General features: G+C 43.2%; 1 long non-coding RNA gene across 1 annotated transcript; it reads right to left on the reverse strand.

The window, feature by feature from the left end:
- Positions 1–1,034: 1,034 nt before the first annotated feature.
- LOC108528038 (uncharacterized) lies at positions 1,035–8,202 on the reverse strand. The gene is made up of 3 exons (XR_001885015.1): positions 8,085–8,202; positions 6,904–6,933; positions 1,035–1,548 (listed from the first exon to the last, which is right to left on the reverse strand). It is a non-coding gene; the product is annotated as an uncharacterized LOC108528038 (long non-coding RNA).
- Positions 8,203–10,351: the final 2,149 nt, after the last annotated feature.

A 10,351-nucleotide genomic window follows, 5' to 3' on the forward strand; every position in this document is an offset into this window, starting at 1 on the left:
TTTTCCACAGTCTCAGCATTGCACTGGTTCTTACCCGTTGTCCCTGAGACATGGTTTCACTGTTTTTCATTGTTTGTGTATAATTGCAGTGACCTTGGTGGCTACCAGCATTGTATCCCAGGTATTCAACCCAACTGGTGGTTGAGCTTGTTATTTATAAGTTACTTATCATAGGCAGACAAGTCAAAGAGCCTTGGAGGTTTGCTGGAAGAAGACGGGCAGGGGACAGGGGAGTGCAGTACATGATACCGATGATCAAATATCTGAAAAAACTGAAAGAGGAATTGTTAGGCTCACTGTTGCTGCTACAGAACACTCGTTCTCAAAGTGTTGTCCAGGAACCAGCAGCATTGGAATTACCTGGGAATTTGTCAGAAACGGAAAATCTTGGGCCTCAGTCCAGACCTATTGAATCAGAATCTTGAGAGGGGGGCCCCAAAACTGTTTCAAGCCCCAAAAGTGATTTTGATGTGCTAAAATGTGGAGCCCTCTGCCCAAACAGAGTAGGACGTGTGAGTTAAATTGTCAGGAAGACAGATAAGCAAGGACTATGTGACAAGGATGGGTCCCCTGGAAGGTGAGGTGACACTAGATCAGGCACACAGAATGAACCCCCACCAGTCAAGAGAGTTCTGAGTGGGGAGTTGTCCTGGAAGGAAAATGCTGAATAGATTCACTCTAGGTGCTTAGCAACTCCAAGATCCTATGACAATTTTTACACGATAAATGGACCAGGAAATACAATTACTTCCCCGTTCTGGAAAGGAAGCACCACAAAGGCAGGCATTTTTGTGGGTTTTTTGTGTTTTATTTTTTCTATTATAACTCCAGTGCCTACAGCAGGGGTACAACTCTTGGCCCAAATCCAGCCCACAACCTGCTTTCGCAAGTGACATTTTATTGGAGCACAACCATGCTCATTCATTAACATATTATCTATGGCTGCTTTCACAGTCTTGTACTACAACAGCAGAGCTGAATCACAGAGACTGACCATATAATCCATGAGACCTAAGACGTTTGCTCTCTGGTTCTTTATAGAAAAAGTTTGACAATCCTTGACCTAGGATATTGCCTGAGTCATAGTAGATGCTCAACAAACATTTGATGAATGAGTGGATCCTTTTCTCTCTTGGCAGAGAGGTACAGAGACCTTAGTCTGAGAGAAAACAGAGATACAGAGGATACAGGCATCAAATTCAGGAGTGGCCAGACCTGACATTGAGTCCTGGCTTCACCATTGACAAGTGGTGTGACCTTAGGCAAATTATTTAGCTCTCTGTGTGTCATATGCCTCATTTGTAAAGCAGCAATAATACTAGCCATTTGTAGTTAGTCCATGTATGACAATGAATCAATTTACATGCTGCGCAGAGAGCATGGAGCCTGATGCATGTAACTACTGAATACATGTTCCCCAGTTGTTAATAACTTTGAGAAGTCTTTGATGAGAGGGGTTCAGACATGTAGGTTTGGACACAATGGAACAAGGAGTTGACAATCAGAAGGTCTAGGCTGTCCTTGGTTCTACCACCATGCAAGAGCTCTCTGTAGAAGCAGAAGAAACGACAAATTCAGAGATTATTATTAAGCAGCTCAACATTCAAATTTGTAGAAAGCTACTAGGTAGACAATTTACATATGATGATCTTTAAGATAGTGTATAAAGAGGCAAGGTTTCATTGGTTATATATGTTCAGGTGTTTTCCAGTAGTGAAGACTAGTAATTCATCTTTATTTTCTCACATATTCCCATGACCCTCAGAAGCTACCTTGTCATAGAGGGACTGACCTTGTCTTCTTACCAGCTGACAGTGGAGTTCTCCAAGAGGGGAGTGTTTTCTCAAACAGTGCAAGCATAGCCCCTTTGTGTTAGGTTGGTAGCGTTTTACTCACGTTATTGTTTTCTGGCAGGAATTCTTTACATAGCCTAGGTGTTCTGGCAGAAGTCTCCAAGCCCTCCAATGCCCCAGGGTAAGCCAGAAACAATAAATCACAGGCAAGTACAAATCCACACTGGCAGGAGACTGAGTCAGAAACATGTTGCAACTCAGGACTGCAAATGCCCATGTTTATAGCTTCCCTAATTCTGAGATTTTGCAAATTACCCTGCATGCCTGTTTCCAGCATATCAATTTTTCTCAGTCACATTGAGGAAAGTGTGATAATTTCCAGAACTCTTTGGAGTATGCTGGCAAGTGCAATTTCACATGTGAGGAAAAACACCTGGAATTTCACTTCTCTCCTTCATTCACGTGTGTCGAGCCCTACCCCAGAGCCCTCAAATCACACATTCCATTAAGAACTGTACATCTTTAACATGTCGAATTTAATTATGGATATCTCCAGAGTGTGAGAATCTGCTGTATTTCTTCCAAGACATAGAGGTTTAATAAAAAGGAAAACTGAAGAAGTATAACCCAGATTTTTATTTCTTCATGTTTATATCTTGCTGTGTATCAGGATCCGGAACACTGGAATCCCTCTCCTGGAAGTCAATTACCACTTACATGCAGAGAAAAACACAGGGTTTTCTATCTCTAAAGTTCCTACCCGGGTCGCTCCCCTCTAATCTTCAATCCATAAACATCAGCTATCATCCAATAACCTGATTGCCACCTCCCACCAAGCACATTCCAAAACACTGACAAAATTTCTGTGTCCCACTAGAAACTCAAACTTGTGGCTACACCCTTGTAGAAGGCACAACATTTGCTCAAAAGGCTTCCATAAACATCCGTAGACCAATTCCAGATCATATGAGGAAAAATCCTTGAAAAGTATGGGAGCTTGGCAGGTGGTGGGAACACGTTAGGAATTTTGAGTGAGAAGGTCTGGAGTGGTTCCAGCTTCCATGCTCATGCATGAACTCATAATCCATCTCATTCTCCTTCCATGACCCTTTCTGGCCTCACAGAGAACACATTCTTTTCTCTCAAGCAATTAAACTTTGAAGTATCTTATGCTATTACAGTGAACTAGCCAAACTCATGGGTGACCCTCAATTAAGTCCTGAGTTTCCTGCAATGCAATAACAAAGTAAATGGTATATTTCCAGTAAAGAGAGACAAGGGAGAGGACGGGCAAGGATTGGCTCCTTCCCTCAACTCTATTCAGTCTTGGTCACCTTTGGACCATCTCAATACAGGTAGGGCCATGGGTCTCATTATCCTTCAACAAGAAGGTGGCTTTTCTTCAGGAAGTCGAAGGCCCCTACGCAAGTCTAATGGGTTTAGTTAACAACACTAATGGATGGAATCGCAAGGTTCTATCAAACCTTTTATTTTGCACAAAAGCCTCAAGAAATCAGCAGAGTCTTTCTGTAGATAACATAGTCTAGGACTTCAGAGCTGGTCTCTTCATCTTCCAGGGCCCTGGCTGTCTTCAGGCTGCTAAGAAATAACCATACCCATGAATCTGGATGTTTGGCTTTGCTTAGCTTAAGTAAAGTAAATCCAAATCTGGTCCGCCTCCCCCATCACTACCTCAGCCAAGACACTGGTCTCATTCTTCATGGAATGGAGCTCTTCCTCCCTGCCTTCCCTTGGCGTCCTCACCCTGGAGCCAACAAGGGCACACCCACCAGCAGCCCTCCTTGTGGAGCCTGCCTCAGGCTCCCTACTGGCATTCCGGGCTGTGGCTTGGAGCTCTTCTCTGTTTCAAAGGTCTCTCTCATCTTTCCTCCAATGATTTGATCTTTCCTGTCCCATGCTCACCTCCAACGCTTTTCCCAAGTCACTGGAGTGACCCTCTGCTCCTGCCCTCTGCCAACCATCCTTCTTCTTCCATTGTCCAGCCATCTCCTGCAATACCTCTTCTTCCCTTAGGCCTTCCTGGGCAGGTGAGAAGAGAGGTAGTGTTTTCTCCCTCCTCTACCCTGGCTAATCTTTCAGTCTTGACTCCCAAAACACACCTGAATAAAAAGCCAAACCAGCAAAAATGAACAGGTGGTGGAGTGAGGAAGGAGACAGTAAGATTGCTGGGAAAGGAGAGGAACGAATCTCTTCCCCTTTGTCCCCCACCATGTAAGACTGAGGGGAACTGGGACAGATGGAGAACTCAGTCAACCCTGGGAGGACAAGAAGTAGATGTACAAGTATCTGGAAACTCCTAGCTTAAAGCCCACACATTCATATTCACACATTATTCACCCAGTCAATGAGAGGTCACTATGGAATGCAGGTTTTGTTTTTGCCTGACTCCTGTTCCACTTAGCCCTGACCTCTAATTTTCTTATTTTTTTCTCGCTACTTTAAACTTATACTACTTTATTTTTTTATCATCCAAATAGGCCACTGGAGTCCTTTCTGAAACTAGATGACTCATTTATTTATTTATTTATTTATTTATTTATTTATTTATTTAAGAGACAGGTCCTTGCTATATTGCCCAGGTGAGTCTCCAACTCCCAGCCTCAGCCTCCCAAAGTATTACAATTGCAGGCCTGAGCCACCATGTCTGGCCTAAGATGGATCTTACTCACAACTACTCACATATCTTTTCTGCTCCCATCCACGCAGATAAACACAAGTGACCCTCAAACAACTAAGAACACACACAAACAAGCAGCTGGAGGCCCACATCAGCGACCTGCAGTGATAAGAGCTGAATGAAGTGTGTGTCCACAAATAGACTGAAGTATTTGTTCAGGAAGCCCAAAGATAAACATATTGATATACATAGGTCCATTTTGAACAGTCGGTGAGAAGGCTCCTGGCCTGGGTTTTCCAGGAAAGAGAGTGAATGAGGGCAGAGGTGAGTGCTGGGCAGGAAAGACAAAAGTGGGTGGATGAGGGGGATCTAGGAGGTATGAGAGATACTGTGTGGTGTGCAAAGACCCCAGGAGTGTGCTGCTTAGTTGATGTTATTATTCTGGTCTGCAGGTGTCTATCTGAATGTGCTTGCCTATCTTAGGCTGTGAACCTCTAGAGGACAGGACTGGGCCCACATCCATTGCTGTCCCATGCTTTACCACGGTTTACCAGGTTTGTTGACTGACTCAGTGACTTGACTCCCAGCCTTGAGTGTCTCTAAGTGCCCAGTGAATTCCAGAGGAATATTATAAAATGTACTTTCTCCAGGGCTTTACTGAAACAGAGTTCTTTGCCAGGCTGGAATCATTTTGGTGTTGTCCTACTAAAAAGTAGAAGCTGTGCTCCATAAGCTGTCCACAGCGTCTTTAGTCTTACAATTGCTCTAATGAGATTCCTAGAACTTAAAGATATAATCTGTGTGCTTATTGGTTGTCTCCATGTTTGTTTCCCTCAGAAGCAGAAAGGGTGTAAACCTTATTCATATTTGCATTTCCAAAGCTTAGTCCCATGCTAAAACATCCTGTGTGCTCCAGAAATACCAACTGAGAGAATGCTGGAATGAATGAGCACAGGCCTGAAAAGTGAAGTCCAATCCAGCCTCCATTCCCAGCACTGCCTCCCTCATTATTGTACCAGGCAAGAGCCAAGTGATTGACCAACATTGCAGAGCTCCCTACTCCTGGCTCCTGCGGGCATTTGAGTTTGCAGCCTCTTACGTAAACACTAGTATAATTCCTATTTTATAGAAGTCCTGTTTGATTTATAAACCTGAGATTCAAAAAATGTCACTGATTTTTTGAAGTCACATTGCTAAGAGGTAAAGCCAACACTGGTCTTCTAGACCTCAAAGTCCATTTTAGTAACCACTCTTAATTCCTACACTTATACTAGCTGCATGAACATTGCTTCATTACTTGAGTGCTCAAGCCAAAGTTCCCTCATCTGTAAGATAAGAGTCATAAAAACTACTTAACATATTTGTGAGATGTAGATGACATGTATGAAGCATAACTAGATAAATAACTATACTTTTAAGAGACTTATCCTTAAAATTTGAAGGAAAGAGGCACATGAAGAGTCTTCTTACCTAAACCAACTTAGGCAAGAAGTTATATTTATGTGGAATCTTCTCCTTGAAATAAAATAATGATCAACATTAGAGAAATGCAACTCAGTACCACAATTAGATACCATCTCACACCAGTCAGAATGGCTACTATCAAAAAACCAAAAAACAAAAGATGTTGGTGAGGCTGCAGAGAAACAGGAATGCTTACACACTGTTGGTGAGTGTGTAAATTAGTTCAGCCACTGTGGAAAGCAGTTTGGAGATTTCTTAAAGAACTAAAAATGGAACTACCATTCAACCCACAACCCCATTACTAGGTATATACCCAAAAGAAAATAAATTGTTCTACCAAAAAGACACATATACTCGTATGTTCATTGCAGCCATATTCACACAGTTAAAACATGGACTCAACCGGTGCCCATCAATGGCGGACTGGATTTTTAAAATGTGATACATATGCACCATAGGAATACTATGTAGCCACAAAAATAATGAAGTCATATCCTTTACAGCAACATGGATGCAGTTGGAGACCATTATCCTAAGCGAATTAACGCAGGAATTAAAAATCAAATACCACATGTTCTTACTCATAAGTGGGAGGTAAACCTTGGGCACTCATGGACATAGAGATATCAACAATAGACACTAGGGACTACTAAAGAGGGAGGAAAAGATGAGGGGCAAGAGTTGATATACTAACTATTGGGTACTACGTTCAGTACCTGGGTGATGAGATCAATCGCTTCCCAAACCTCAGCATCACACATTGAGGTATTCCATTGTGTGACGAAACCACAACCTATTCCTCCATTCAACAATCAATAGGTATTTGGGTTGTCTCCAATTTATACTTTTTATCAATAGTGCAACTACAAGTATTATTTTTTAATCAGTTTGTTATGTGCATGTAACAAACCTGCACATGTACCCCTGAATCTAAAATAAACGTTGACATTTTAAAAAATAAAAAAGTAACAAATTAATTTTAAAAAGATCAAGTCTTCATCTACTTACCCTTTTATGCAGCAAATACGTATCAAGGGTCTTCCATGTGGCAGTTGGTACCCAGGGAAAGAAAAGACAGTGGAAACGTGGGCTTTGAGTCGGGAGACTTAGACACATCCTCCCTCCCTCCCTCTTGTCTTTACTAGCTGAGTGAATTTGTGCAAGTCCCTTAACTTTTACAACCCTCAGTTTTCTCATCTGTAAAATGGGAATGATAATACCTACTGCATACATCTGTGAGGTGTAAATAAGATTTATATACTGCCCAGGCATAGTGGCTCACACCTGTAATCCCAGCACTTTGGGAGGCAGAGGCAGGCAATCTTCTGAGCCCAGAAGTTTGAGACCAGCCTGGGCAATGTGGTGAAACCCCTGTCTCCACAAAAAAGTACAAAGATTAGCTGGGCGTGGTGGTGGAAGCCTGCAGTCCCAGCTACTCTGGAGACTGAAGTGGAAGGATGGCTTGAACGCAGCAAGGTGGAGGCAAGGCTGTAGTGAACCATGATCATGTCACTGCACTCCTGCCTGGGTGGCAGAAAGAGAGATCTTAAGAAAAATAAAACTTACGTACAAAAAGGTTCACTCTCTGATACAATGCACATACCTACAAATACCTACACCTATAATGACAGTTATCATTCCCGCCATTGGCCTACTAAGGGCAGGGCAGTGGGAACAGCCAGGTCAGCTCTACAGTAGGCAGAGCAATTGTTTAGAATTTAGATTAGCAAATTATTTACTGGGGAAAGGGGTGTTTTTCTTTTATCACTGATATCGTGAAGAATTGCCAGTGTATGGTAATAATTAAAAAGCAAACTCACTCTTAGTCATTTTATTATTGTTTTAAATTCTCTGCAGACAGCCCGGTGCAGTGGCTCATGCCTGTAACCCCAGCACTTTGGGAGGCTGAGGTGGGTGGATCACGAGGTCAGGAGTTTAAGACCAGCCTGGCCAACATAGTGAAACCCTGTCTCTACTAAAAATACAAAACATTAGCCAGGCAAAGTGGCATGCGCCTGTAGTCCCAGCTACTCAGGAAGCTGAGACAGGAGAATGGCTTGAACCCAGGAGGTGGAGGTTGCAGTGAGCTGAGATTGTGCCACTGCACTCCAGCTTGGGCGTCAGAGTGAGACTTCATCCAAAAAAAAAAAAAAAATTCCCCACAGACAATGCACTCCTACTTTCTTCACCTGGTACAGTCCATTTTCACCACCAGTCCTGGGTAAGCACTGGATTACACGTTGGTGCCAAAAGGTGATAATCAGAATTATTTGGCACTGTTATAACCACACCTATAGTAACACCTTTTGGATTCTGCAATATAAAATCAATAGGCTTTGTTAGATAACAGCAAAAGTCTGAATTAATCCAAAAAAAATTTATGGATTTTTTTCTATTTGAAAGATTTTTTATTGAAGTATGACACACATTTTATAAAAGCACATATATCATATAGTCTGCTGAAACCCCACACTCACATAAGCAGAACTCAGATAAATAAGCAGAACATGGCCAGCACCCAAAAGCCCCTTCATGCCTGCTTCTAGTCACTACCTCTTTCACCTGTTTTTGTAAATAGAATTTGTACAGTAAGTGCTCTTTATGTCTGGCTTCCTTTGCTGAACATCATGTTTGTGAGATTCATCCATATTTTTGTGTGTGGTTGTAGATGGTTCATTCTCATTGTTGTACAGTATTCCATTGTGTGATGAGACCACAATCTATTCTTCCATTCAACTATCAATAGCTATTTGGGTTGTCTCCAGCTTATAGTTATTATCAATAGTGCAACTACAAGTCTTGTCTTTTGATGAGTATTATGTCCAGGTTTCTGTGGCGCCTATACCTAGGAGCAACTTTGTTGGGTTACAGGAAATGCAAATGTTCAGCGTGGTGCATACTGCCCAACAGATTTCCAAAGTCGTTTTCAAAGGACTTATGTTAAGCATTGCACCACCACTTCTAAACTTCAAAGTCCTTTACACTGAGTGAAGTAACAGGCTCCTGGAGATAGGCAAGAAATGGATGTTTCTGGTTAATGAACCATGAGGCAGAAAACTTTCTAGCATTTCAGCAGTCACTTGAGCTGAGCACTCCAGGAACCTGCCTGGAAGAACACAGGACTTGATATCCCAAAACTCTACTTCAGATCACATACCAAAAGACTTTCCCCACAAGAGGGTCCTAGCCATCACCAATGATTAAATTAAAAAACCAAAGAGAGCAAGAGAAAGCAAAGAAAGAAAGAGGAGGATTCAAGGAAGGGAAAGAAAGAAATCCAGGCTCCAGAGAAGTTACGAAATTCAGAACCAATGCTTGAAAGAAATCTGTAAGCCACAAAAAGTGGAATGTTCAGCCAAGCCCTTCCTTTGTTTTTTTTTTTATTTGTATCATTATTGTTATTATTACTTTTGTAACCAACCATTCCTTCAAAACCAAACTACTCAAAGAAATATCCTGAGAAGAACAATAGGAACACTTTAGACAGGACCAGCCCTTCTTGTCTCCTTACGTTACTCAACTCTCCTCCAAGGCTCTGTTCTATCTCACTTGTCAAGGACTTCACTTCACTGCCAAGAACACAGTTCTCTGTCCTGAGATTCATATCCATCTGTGCCACTGCCAGTTAGCCTGCTGAGGCTGCACCTGAAACTCCACACTTTTAACCACTCCTTCTTGCTGAAACGCAGCTTTCATTCCCCTCATCAACCCTCATCTTCTACAACTAACCACACTCAAGACCTGTGGCTCCTACTTACACTGTCCCTGATCCCTTCCACTGTTGACTTTCATCCAGATGCCTGTTACAAGGCCCCTATGTCTCCCTGCCTCCAGGCTGACTTTCCCCAGACCTGCCTTCACCCACATCCCTAGAGATCTTTCTAAACTGTGCATCTGAGTATGTCATCCCTCTATTTAAACCCTTGCAAATCTTTCCATGGCCTCATGTCCGGAGCCATGAGGCCCGGAATTAGCCGACCTCTGTTGCTTGATCTCCGCAAAGCGGAGACAAGGGGGCGCATTCCTGGGTTCTTTATTTATAAACCCTTCCCGCGCGCGCCCAAACCTTTTCCCGCGCGCACCTAAGTTTCTCCCGCGCGCGCCCAAGTTTCTCCCGCGCGTGCCAAAACTGTTCCCGCGCGCCAACCTTTCCCGCGCGCGCGCAAACATTTTCCCGCCCAGGAAGATATGCAGCCCAGGGCGCAGGTGCGATCCCGCGCCCGGGAAAAGTACAAACCCACGGCGCATGCGCGATTGTAATTTGAGAAGACCCGGCCCCCTATCACCGCCCTGGCCCAACCTCTTCCCCTGCCAGCCTATATAAGGCATGACCCTACACTCAATAAACGAGACTTGATCAGGCTGTTTGTCTTGTCTCCATTTCTTGTGTTTTCTTGTCTCCTCCATTCCCACTCCCCCTTCCAGGGCCCGTTCGACTGTCCTGCAGGTCGGGACA

The sequence above is a fragment of the Rhinopithecus bieti genome, unplaced genomic scaffold, assembly GCF_001698545.2.
Source record: "Rhinopithecus bieti isolate Rb0 unplaced genomic scaffold, ASM169854v2 scaffold_3040, whole genome shotgun sequence".
Lineage (NCBI taxonomy): Eukaryota > Metazoa > Chordata > Mammalia > Primates > Cercopithecidae > Rhinopithecus > Rhinopithecus bieti.